The sequence below is a fragment of the Galeopterus variegatus genome, unplaced genomic scaffold, assembly GCF_000696425.1.
Source record: "Galeopterus variegatus unplaced genomic scaffold, G_variegatus-3.0.2 Scaffold9392, whole genome shotgun sequence".
NCBI classification, from domain to species: domain Eukaryota; kingdom Metazoa; phylum Chordata; class Mammalia; order Dermoptera; family Cynocephalidae; genus Galeopterus; species Galeopterus variegatus.
This window is the reverse complement of record NW_007735503.1, coordinates 4,244-13,769: the sequence shown is the minus strand read 5'-3', so window position 1 is coordinate 13,769 and position 9,526 is coordinate 4,244. Positions and strand designations below refer to the sequence as shown.

The 9,526-nt window shown below is 37.7% G+C and overlaps 1 pseudogene; it reads left to right on the top strand.

Annotated features, from left to right (window-relative positions):
- Positions 1 to 6,638: 6,638 nt before the first annotated feature.
- Positions 6,639 to 7,568, top strand: LOC103609254 (annotated as a pseudogene).
- The last annotated feature ends 1,958 nt before the right edge of the window (positions 7,569 to 9,526 follow it).

Below are 9,526 nucleotides of genomic sequence, written 5' to 3'. Positions count from 1 at the left end.
GGAGCGCTGCTGCGCTTCCCAAGCGGCGCACTGTAGCAGTGCGCCACTGGGCCGGCCCCAAGGAATGAATCTTTTTAAATTGTGTAACACCTGCTCACTGCCTAGTACTGTGCAAATGCTAAATCCATGTTTATTGAAGTTACATAACGATACCACCACCCTTATTCAAGGTTATTCTGTTTTCTTCAGCTCTGAATTCACATTTTATTAAAATAAGAGCAAAATCACCTATAATTGCCAGATACAGAAAGCTGGGCTGCAGTTGTGTCCTTATTACTTAAAAGATATGCTATCTGGGATAAAATATTTGATCTTTCTGAGCCTCAAATAGGGCATAGCATGGGATCAAGGGTTTTAAATTGTTTTCTGAGGAGACCAAGGTTTCTTGAAGGCGAAAGAGAGGATGAGTCTGAGGGTCTCTGTGCCCTCCTTACTGCCTTGTTTCAAAGAACAGCTCCACTTTCATCAATTTTATATATTATGATCCCATGTAGAATTTTCTTTAAACCAAAGATTCCACTGCTAAAATATAATTTGGAAGCCACTTCACAGGGTTATCTCTAATTCTCCTCCAGCTGAAAAAATGTCTGTGGATCTGTGAGCTGCATAGTAATGCTGGCCTGACAAAGCACATCTCCCAGCAGCACAATGGAAATGCATTACACAATCTTCATATAAACATTCCATTTTATGCTTTCTACAAAGAAGAGAGAGGGAATGGGGATGGAAAGGGGAGCAAAGAGGAGGAAAAGGGGAGTTAGGAGGTCAGTGGAAGGGAGGGCAAAGAGCATGAAAAGCTGTTACCTAAAGGCAGAGGGTTCCATTGCTCTTCCATCCCATGATCATAAGTCACAGAGAAAGCGTGTACCTCAGGGGGCTGGTGAGCCAGGAGACTGAAAACTGCTGTTCCCAGTTCAGAGTGTAAGCATCTCATAGTGCTAAGTATAAGTCTAGTATTCAACAACAAACATTTTTTATGCAACGTAGACCCAAAACGCAGGCCAGCTGCATTTGTTATTTACTCAAAGAAATGGGATTCTGTTCCAGAACTGGAGAACTAACTGTGTTGGATGTCAAGAGACTCTGCTAGTCTCTAAAATGATGCTGTGTGTATTGTGTCTTATGTGTAATTTAAGGGGTGATCAATCCTTTGCATAGAACTGAATATAACATAAAACTTCATTATATGACATGTCTGAAAGTTCTGTGATTTTTCTGAGTTATCCTGAATTGTTGTTGATCTTTTCTATGCATGAGTTGTTTTACATGTAAACTATAACAATGTTTATTCACTGGTGTAATGGTGATTAGTAGAAACAATGTAGAATGTGCTGGAATGAGTCCTGGCAGGGGTGCATAAATAACAGGACCAAGCAAAGATTGCAGACAGCACTCATAGTATCAGCTTCGATTTACATCATCACATTTAAATGCAAAAGGAATGTTTACTCTAAAGAAAATCAAATACATTAAAACAAAGCTCTTTGCATTTTTAGAGCCATAGACAAAACAAGCCTGAAATCTACATCCTATTTAAATGTCCTTGGTAGAAAAGATAGAAATTCTGCATTATCATGGAACTGGAGAAAAGAGAAATAAATCCAGATACTGAAGGGCAGAAAAGAAAATGCTAAATAATGATTTTATAATACAGTAATCTTTTTATTCAAGAAGTACATTTTAAAATTCCATTGAAATGCTGTGTAAAGTTGAACTGACCTCAGATTTCAGGATGGAAAATAGCCTGTTTTTTAGAAATCTAATTTTATAGCCAAACTCTTTTGGAGAACTTTCTGAGATTTCTACCATCCTTTAAATGACTTATAACTTGTCGTCAGTTCCATTTAAGGCACTTACCTATTAACGTTGCCCTTGGAAAATCTGAAATGGCTAAATAATAGCAGATTTGAAATTTATTATTTTGCCCTGTAAAAAAATGTTGCAGATTGAGGAAGAGATTGGATATAAACTTTCATTTAGAGCAGTTCATGTTTATCATTCTAATGTCTTTAGAATATTAACATGCTCCAAGCCCTAAATTAAATCAAGGGGAGACCTGTCAGAAGCAGCAAACCAATGTATTTTTTGCAATGCATAAATCCAATTTCACTTGAAAACGTTCTAGTACATTAGAAAATCATTCTTCTTCTTTCTTTAATTGGCAATAGCCACATTCCAGAGCCTTGCTTTTCCCAGACAAAACTAATGTGTCTTAAAAGATGTGATTTAGGGAACTCAGAGGAACCCATACATGTGAACTGTAGTCCACGTTGCATCTGTTGCTCACAAGTCCACCACACGTGATTCTTACAATGAAGGTGAGTTAGTTTCTCAACAGCAGGTAGACCCTGTCCTAAGGTGTGTGGAATTCCTCTGGGAACTGAGAGTCAGGACATGTCCTTTCTTTCTTCTTCTTCTGAGGCATTACAGGTGCCACCCCTGCATTTGGAACATCATTGATTTCTCGTTTCCTCAAACCTGGCCTTTTCTTCCTTCAATACCCTAATGAAGACCCAGGTGGGGAAAGCCTCTCAAAATTATGTTCCAAATGATGTTACTTCTCCTGTTCAGTCCTCTGCCCCTCTCTGCTTTCTCAGCTTGTGGGGTTCTATTAAAAATAATCTCTTTTGTGTTGTTTTATCTCTAAAGTTTTGCCCCTTATTTCATATGTTTATTATTATGTTTGTGCCGAAAGTTGCATCATATGACAAACTTTTCCCAGACGAGTATGTTCTCTTTCCTTCATCAGGGCAGAGTATATAATGGATAGAGCATGACAACTGGGTTCCAACTGTCCCAGTTCAACTTAGTCACCACTCATATAGCAAATTTCTACCTCCTCAGAGATTATTCAAAATACTTGGCCTTTTCCTTCAAAACACTTATCACTGGTGTGACTTTATATTTATGAGCATGATTATTTAAACACTGTCTTTTCTACTAGATTCTCAGCACCATGCAAGCAAAGACCATGGCTGTTTTGTTTGCCATTTTAATCCATCCTATGTTAGTCTCTAGCACGTAGTAAGTGTAAAAAAAAAATGAAAATAAAATTGGAAAAAGTAAAATAAAATCTATAAAGATTTTTATTCATGCTTTTCTATAACTTATAGGGCTGTATGCAGTAAAGACTACTTGGTAAAATGTTTTAGAGCAAACATCAGTGACTATTGAGTCTTACATATTTTCAGGGTTGAATATTTTCAGAGAAATAAATTTGCAGGTTTCTATTTCAAAATTTTAGGCAGGTCACAATATATGAATAAAGAAAGTATGTTGTTTTATTCCTACAGTGGAATGCTATGATACCATGAAATATTATATATTCAGAGACTAATATTATTTTATGAAATCTTTAATGTATAATATTAAGTTAGAAAAAGATACAATATCAAACTGTAATATGATTTTAATTTTATAAAATATAGGCATAAAAAAAGAAAAAAATTAACACTTTAAGAGTATCTTCTCAGTGGTATTATTAAAAATAACTTCAATTTTTTTTTCCGTATTTGATTTCAACAATATAAATGTGTTTATTTAAAAAAAAATTATAACATGTTTCAACTTAGAAAAAGTACAAAAAATAATTTAGCTACATCTCTGTGGCAATCATATAGTATAATACTTTTTTTGTATATTTCTTTGAAAAACAGAAAAAATATTTTAACAAGAATAAAAGTTAAAGAGGTGAATAAAAATAGTTTTCAATAAACATTTTGTCTTTTTTTAAAAACTGTTTTTGTAATTTTTCTATGGAAATATGATTAACATAGCAAAAAAATGTAGTTTAATGTATACATTTTGATGAGTTTGAAGATAAGTGCACACCTGTGAAACTGTCACCATAAACAATGCCATAAATTTAACAATCACATCTACAAGTTTTCTCCTTCCATTCCTCTATTTGTTTTTATAAGAACATTTAATATAAAATCTACCCTCTTAACAAATTTTTGAGTACACAATATAGTGTTAACTAGGCACTGTGCTGCACAATAGATTTCTAGGACTTATTAATCTTGCATAACTGAAACTGTGTACCATTGGACCAACCCCTCTCCAATGCCTCCTCCTCCTCCTAGCCCCTGGTAACCATCATTCTACTCTCCACTTCTATGTGTTTGACTATTTTAGATTCCTGACAGAAGTGGGATTATGTAGTCTTTGCTCTTGTGTCTGGCTTATTTCACTTATACTTAGGTGTTCAAGTTCATCCATGTTGTAGCAAGTGGCAGGATTTCCTTCCCTTTTAAGGCTGAATAATATTCCATAGTATGTACATACCATATTTTCTTTATTCATTTATCTGTCAATAGACATTTAAGTGTTTCCATGTTTTTGTTATTGTACAATATACTGTCATGAACATGGAATTGCAGATGTCTCTTTGAGATCCTGATTTTTCCATTCTTCTGGATAAATACCCAGAAGAGGGATTGCTGGATCATATGGTATTTTTAATTTTTGGAGGAATCTCCTTACTGTTATCCATAATGGCTGCACAATTTACATTCCCATGAACAGTGTAAAGGTCTACTTTTTCTAAGCAAACTTGCTAACACTTTTCTTTTTCCTTTTGATAGTAGCCATCCTAACAGGTGTGAGATAAAATCTCATTGTGATTTTTCATTGGCATTTCCCTGATGATTTAATGATGTTTAGCACCTTTTCATATGTCTGTTGGCCATTCGTATGTATTCTTTGGAGAAATGACTATTCAGGTTTTTTCCCCACTTTTAAATCAGATTATGTTTTTTTTTTTTTTTGCTATTGAGTTGTTTGAATTCCTTATTTACTTTAAATATTAACTCTTTATCAGATTTATCATTTGTCAATATTTTCTCCCATTTCATTGGTTGCCTTTTCACTTTGTTAATTGTTTCCTTTGTGGTGCAGAAGCTTTTTAGTTTGATGTAGTTTCATTTGTTTCATTTTGCTTCTGTTGTCTGTTCTTTTGGTGTCATGTCTAAGAAATCATTGCCAAGGTTAATATCAAGAAGCTTTATGTTCTCTTGTAGGAGTTTTATAGTTTAAGGTCTTACGTTTTAAGTCTTTAATCCATTTTGAGTATATTTTTGTGTATGATGTAAGATAAGGGTCCAATTTCATGCTTTTGTATATAGATGTTCAGTTTTCCCAGCACCATGTATTGAAAAGACTATCCTTTCCCCATTATGTATTCTTGTCCTCCTTGTCAAAGATTAGTTTACCATAAATGTGTGTGTTTATTACTGGGCTCGCTATTCTGTTCCATTGGTCAAGATGTCAATTTTTATGGCAGTACCATGCTGTTTTGATTACTGTAGCTTTGTAAGATATTTTGAAAGCAGGAAGTGTCATGCCTCAGGCTTTGTTCTCCTTCATAAAGATTACTTTGGATGTTTGGGATCTTTTGGGATTCCATATGAATTTTAGGATTTTTTTTTCTATTTCTGTAAGAAATTTGACTTCTTGTTAATTCTTGTAAAACCTAGAGTGATTTTTTGGAAGAACCCAGAAAATAAAATCAGCCTGTTTTTAATTTTTATTTATTTTTTTCAGTTTATTTTTTTAATTTTCTTTTCAAAAACGCTATTTTTAGAGCAATTTTAGTTCACAGTAAAATTGAGCAGAAGGCGCAGAGATTTCCCATATACTTCCTGCTGCACATATGCACAGCCTCTCCCACTATCAAAATACCACACCAGAGTAGTACATTTGTTACAATTCCTGAACCTACACTGACACATCATCAGTCTATTTTTAAATGAAGAAAGTTTATTTTTTCTTATCAAAGTACTGTTACATGGGAATAGATTCTTGAAAATGCAGAGTTCTTATTATGGTTACCTAAGTGATACAATTTAAACTTTTCTATTATGTAAAATGAAACACAAGCCAATGAATCTAAGTCAGAGCTCCCATGTTGTATTCTGGAGTTCACCTCAGGGCAGCAGTTCCCATCTGAAGAGCAGGGTGGAGAAACAGCCACTGAGATGAGAAGGGTGGAGGATGGACAAAGCATGCCAGGCCTTGGCTCTTGTTCAAGAGAGATGACAGTCTCAGAACACATACACAATGCTGTGTTTAACTGTGTGCATTAAGCTTTAAAAGGGATGCTGAAAAACTAGAGCATTATATGGGAAAAATAAAAGTTTGGGAAAAATGCCACCAATGAAGTTTGGAAAAGAAAGTTTAAAAAGAATTAGGGTTGGGAAACAAGTATAATGTTCTTCAACTATTAAAAAGCTTGTGGTATCAAAGAAGGATTAGCCTTTCATATGGTTTCCAAAGCAAAATAAGGAATAATCCATGAAAGTTAAACTAAGTAGCCGGCACTATCTGAGGATGGATGAGAAACCTTGTAACATAGTTAACTTATTCCTCTGGTGATGACTCAGAGACTGGGTGAACACGTGCCATTGCACTGGGAACAATGTTGGCTTCAGGTAAGAGGCTGGGTTCTAGGGCCCTGTGACACCAGAGTGGAGTTCTGCCCTTGACATTAGACACCTGGGAAGGCAGTCAGTGAACCTGCTAATAGTTTACTCATCTGTAAAATGGAAAAAGTACCACCCATGTCTTAAGGCTCTGTAAAGATACGATATCATAATTCATAGAAATTTGAAAGCACATTTTGACTTTATAAAACTATAATGGAGAACCTGCTTCATACAATGTACAGCAGATGGAAGAGCAAGACCCCCCCCTCAAGCAAGGGGGCAGGGCTCTTGGTCACTGAGATCCCGTGGGACAATGTCATTGCCTTATGCAGCAACCACAAGCTGAGGTACTAGATGCTCCCCAGGTTTCCCATCACATAAGAGGCATGGAGTGAAGATGGTCAGACATGTATATTTTCTTAAAAATCATTGGAAAAAATATGATGTTCCCTTGTTGTGAGAATAAGCCAGATTGCAGATGCAGAGGGAGCTACAGCTGAGTCCGGGACATTTGGGGATAAAGTCTCCTCATCCTTCTCCCCGCCACAGAAAGTGGAGCTTTCCCACTCCATTGCTTCATGTGCACCCTAAAGGGAAGAGGAGCACCGACTGCAGCCAAGAGGGGAGGATTCCAGTGTGGAGGATCCGATGCGAGGAGCTTCTGCGGAGGAGCTCATGGCTCAGTGTCTGTCGAGCAGTCTGCTGCTGCAGAAAGAGGAGAACGAGAGGTGTGAAGGTCCGTTTCAGCAGTGGTTGTCTGAAGACTCAGGAGCATTTACAGATTCATCTTCCCTTCCCCTCTACCTTCCTCAGACTCCAGTGTTGCTTCCCCAGACGATCAAACCCATGATGAAAACATCTACAGCTACTAGCCCACAGAGTGAAAGGACAGGGGAGCGACTGCAGCTGTCAGAGGTGACAAGCACCTCTCTGACTGAACAGCTGAAGCACCTAGAGAGACTGATCTGGAGTTCAAGAGAAGAGGAAGCTGCCTCTGAGCTGCAGCTCTCTGAGCTGCTGGACATGGTTGACATTTGAGCAGCCTAACCTGAGGGCAGGGGTTTCTCCACAAGAGTTTCTGCTTTTATTCAAAACAGTATTATTCTTAGATGCTTGAACAGTGCTTGATACACTGTTTGAAAATGTGATTATTAATCATGCAAACAAACCATTCACATGTTAAAATAAACTGTACTGGGCTAAATAAAATTAGATATTATTAAATGAAGACAAATCTGTAATTTTCCCTTGATTTCATATTTGGACTGTTACACATGTACAAGCCAGGGATGTCATTTTCTCCTTCCATATGTCTTTGATTCAGTCCCTTCCAACCACTATAAAACCCACCATACACACCCAGACACTTAGGAGGAAAGCCCTTTAAAAATATTGCATTTTAGGGGCCGGCCCGGTGGCGCACTGGATAGTGCGCTGCTTGGGAAGTGCGGCGGCGCTCCCGCCGAGGGTTCGGATCCCACATACAGACCGGTTCCTGCTCACTGGCTGAGCGAGGCGCGGGAGCAACACCGAGGGTTGCAATCCCGTTGCCGGTCCCTGGTCCGGTACGGGGGCAACACTGAGGGTTGTGATCCGTTGCCGGACATGGAAAAAGACAAAAAAAAAAAAAATATATTGCATTTTATACTCTAAAAGCACAAGATATCAACTTGTGCCAAAAATGATATTATGTGTTTTTCAAATTCAGGCATAGCAGAAGTCTTGCAGTTGGGATGTAGCTATTTGACTGTATTTTGGGGAAGGGAAATAATGCATGCCACTTCTGTGCCTGTTCAGAGACTTTTCCTGATTAGCCAGGCTTTATGTCTCTCTTTTTAAACCTTGGAGGCCAACTGGTTGTCAGCCAAAGGAGTTGGGAATGGCCTAGATCCCCGAGTCACCATTTGGAGGGCAGTAATCCCAGAGGTCCACTTGACCCCATCATTACTATAACCTGAATGAGGAAATAAACCTTTGTTGTATTAAACCCATGAGATTTCAGTTTTATTTTTTAACCACCATAGCATAACTTACTTTACCTTGACCAATACAGAAATTAATGCCAAAAGATAGCAGTGGCTAAAACAAAAACCTCAGACATGAGTCACTGCTTTAGCATTGGAAGGTAAGTAAGTGGCCCACACATGAGAGTTTATCATTTTTTAATTTTTTTCCTTTTTTTTTTTTTGTCTTTTTTTGTGACCGGCAACGGATCGCAACCCTCAGTGTCGCGCCCGTACCGGACCGGGACCGGCAACGGGATCGCAACCCTCGGTGTTGCGTCCGCACCTCGCTCAGCCAGTGAGTGGCCGGTCTGTATGTGGGATCCAAACCCTCAGCAGGAGCGCCGCCACGCTCCCAAGCAGCGCACTGTAGCAGTGCGCCACTGGGCCGGCCCCGAGAGTTTATCATTTTTTAAGAATCCATTCTCTACCTAGATTCCAATCCTAGGTCATGTTATTATTTTTAGTACCTTGGCTATTATTGAATTTAAAAGGAGGCTAAAAAATAATGATAAATAGCATTGACCCTTTATTATGTGCCAGACATGGGACTATAGTATGTGCATTAATTACCTTGATTCCTCACAATAACTTTGTGGTGGAGAACCTGTTATTTTTCTTTGTTTACAGATAAGGAAATTGAGGATTAGAGAAGCCAATCTTCTATCCTTCTAATTGAGTATTAGAGAAGCAATAGGGTATGTGGAAAGTTGGGTTTTCCACATTCTAAATTGTCTAGAAATAAGCAAAAGGAATATCCTAAGAGAAAGTACTTACCTAATGTAGTAAGTTGAAAAGAAGCAAAACTAACTAGAAACAGTGAATAATTTAATAAATCCAAGGGTACATTACTTGGGCATGCTTTAAATTGAGAAAAAATAAATCACACACACACACACACACACACACAAAATGAGCAATAAATTAAGACAACACAGAAATCTCTAAATCATGTATCAGGACACAGGTAGTTAAAAAAATTAGGTGCCCCAAAGTAGAACACATAGGATTTAGAGAAGATGGATTTAGCTATAATCCTAGTCTTTGGGCTAGAACTGTGCTGTCCAATACAGTAGCCATTGCTGTGGGTGTCTACTG